Source organism: Anopheles darlingi, chromosome 2, assembly GCF_943734745.1.
Source record: "Anopheles darlingi chromosome 2, idAnoDarlMG_H_01, whole genome shotgun sequence".
Classification (NCBI taxonomy): Eukaryota; Metazoa; Arthropoda; class Insecta; order Diptera; family Culicidae; genus Anopheles; species Anopheles darlingi.
In genome coordinates this window covers 4177501-4180000 of record NC_064874.1, presented here as the reverse complement: position 1 = coordinate 4180000, position 2500 = coordinate 4177501, and the positions used below count along the sequence as shown (strand labels likewise).

Below are 2500 nucleotides of genomic sequence, written 5' to 3'. Positions count from 1 at the left end.
ATTGTGTTCAATGCTGTGCTCCTCCAAAATGAGCAAACAACGAAACAAGCGAGAAAGCATCGAGCAAGTGGGGGGGAGGGGGGTGATGATGCTCGTGGTGGTCGTGGCTCTCGTGGTTCTCGTCGGTCCGCGGTCGTAGCCCACAAGCGCGCAGAAAGAAATGAAAATAATTGACTCTTTTCCACGACTTTGGCCCGCTATCGTTATCGTGCCGCGAGACCATTTTCAAGGTTACGCCCGCGATGCAGCAGGTGTGTGTGCGGTGTATGTGTGTGTGTCTGTAGCTCACGCTACAAGAGCCACCAGTTCATCGGTCGGTTCGCCAGGTTTTGGCCACTTTCCCACAAAACGACGACGACGACGACGCAGATGACGCACTTTGCCCTTCAGTGTATGTGTGTGTGTGTGTGTGCGTTCGTGACTGACCGATTTGTATTGTCTGTTTTCCGAGAAAAAAAATGGTTGGTAGTTTTTCATTTTCCGCACGAGTTTGCACGCTTTCGTGGAGCTTCGTTCCTTCCTTCGTTAGCGAGCGGCGCGCGGCCGGCGGTGAGCGGCGGCATCAAAGACGCGAGAAGCGCGAAATAGACAAATTGCACGTTTAATATCTTACTTTTGCACGGCAAACCCCCACTCACCCACCCACCTGCACGCATGCATGCGCACCAACACCACCACCAATTGGCCGAGGTGTGCGCGAGGTTCCGGAATGTCCGCAACCCTTTCTGGTGGCCACCACGAATGTAGCGCAGGAGGCTCTCAAAATCATAAAACATTGATGTACAAATGTTTGACAGAAAATCTAGAGCAATGGCCTGGGAAGATCGTGTAGGTTGATGGTCGGTCGGTGGGAACAACGGTGGCTAACGGACCTCTAATGCGGAGGGGTCGCTAGGGCCGCCATCGGTGACCCTAAGTGCCTTAATTGTAAGGGGCTTTTTATTGACCGGCTTACACAATTACCGAAGTGCTCTCTGGGGCGCGAGGGTTGCGAAAGCAAATGCCCGAACGCCGTGGCCGCACCAAGTGGAGTGAAGCCCTCAGATGAGAAGGAAGCGATGCTACCTCCTGGCACTTCACTTGCCGTCGCTTCCTTCCCACATCCAGCACTCCCGGATGCGCACACCGTTCGGTGCGCGCGCGTACCAATGGAATGTCGAGTCGCGTTGATGATCGTGACCCAATCGCGACCCGATCGATCGCGAAGAAAATCTAATCCGACGCTAGCAGTAGTTCCGTACGCTGGCATACGCGTCGAGCTGGCTGGATGGCTGGCTGACTGCGTGCTCCGAAAAGTGCTCCACTTTTGCTCCAAATTCTTTTCCCAGCGCAAAGACCGCGGCGCATAATGACCCACAAATTCATGACCTTTTAATCATTTGCATGCATGCACGCTGACGATCACGATTCGAGTGCGCGCACCTCGAGAGAGAGAGAAAGAGAGAGGGAGAGGGAGGGATAGAAAAGATCATCTCCGTTCAAGGCCTCACGGTTGTGGCGCACTCGAGGTGTATGTTTGTATGTGTGTGTGTATGAAGAGCTTGCCGTGGCCTCCAAAACATGCCAGCAGCCTCCGGCCGCCAAATCTAAGGTCCACCACACCGACGCCGCCACCACCGACGAAGGAGAGGAAGAAGGAGAAGAAAAGAGGGAAAACCCCTTCTTTCCTCCCTCCTCGTCTTGTCTCGCCTCCACCGAAGAAAAGGTTCGCAAATCAATGAAAAATCAAATGCTCACGATGCCACGACGCATTAAAGATGAACCCGGGCGGGGTGTGCGGGCTCCTCCTGCACCCCGCTGCTCTCACTCCTCGTCGATCTCTTCACGCAGAGAACAATAATGTTTGGAAAATGAAAAACCACCACCACCACCATATCCGCTCGTTGATTTGCTGTCCGTTTTTCGTGTTTCGTGGACCGGCGACCGGCGTGGTGGACTGACTCATTGTGCAATTGGATGCCTGATGCTTCTTCAATCTTCGGTTTACTACGAAGGAAGGGTGTTGCGGAGAAGAGGGTGCGCGCAGAGCGGAGAAGGAGGTTTTCTATTATTAGTTTCGGTTTTAGTTGTGTTTCGATTCGTTTTCTGGCCTACGGCCTCATCCTCTTCTTGTTTACTTTTGGGCTCCCAAAAAGGAGGAGGAGAGGGTGGCGGGGGAGAAGTTGCTACTTAGTGCGTTCGGTGGTGTGGCCAAATCCAACGAAGACCAACAACAATAACAAAACGACGACGACGACGACGACGCCGTTCAAACGGAATATTGTTTCACTCTCGATACGAGGAGGTATAGAGCACGGGAGGGGGAGGCGCGCTAGTGGCATGGCATGTGGCACGCGCTCTCGCGTGGTCCACTCCACCTGCTACCCCCTTACGCTCCTTGGGAGGAGGTGATTTTGGCCGGTGTTTGGTGGTGTTGTTGCGTTTCTGCTCGCTCGTTGAGCATTTTCGAACGAAATCGAATCTTGTGTGTGAATGTGTTCGGCGGAGAGAGTAATTAAAA

The 2500-nt window shown here is 53.4% G+C and overlaps 1 protein-coding gene across 2 annotated transcripts in view; it reads right to left on the bottom strand.

Moving 5' to 3' along the window:
- LOC125959944 (ichor-like) overlaps positions 1-2500 on the bottom strand; it is a 105746-nt gene that overhangs the window by 100055 nt on the left and 3191 nt on the right. The gene's annotated exons all lie outside the window — the stretch shown is intronic.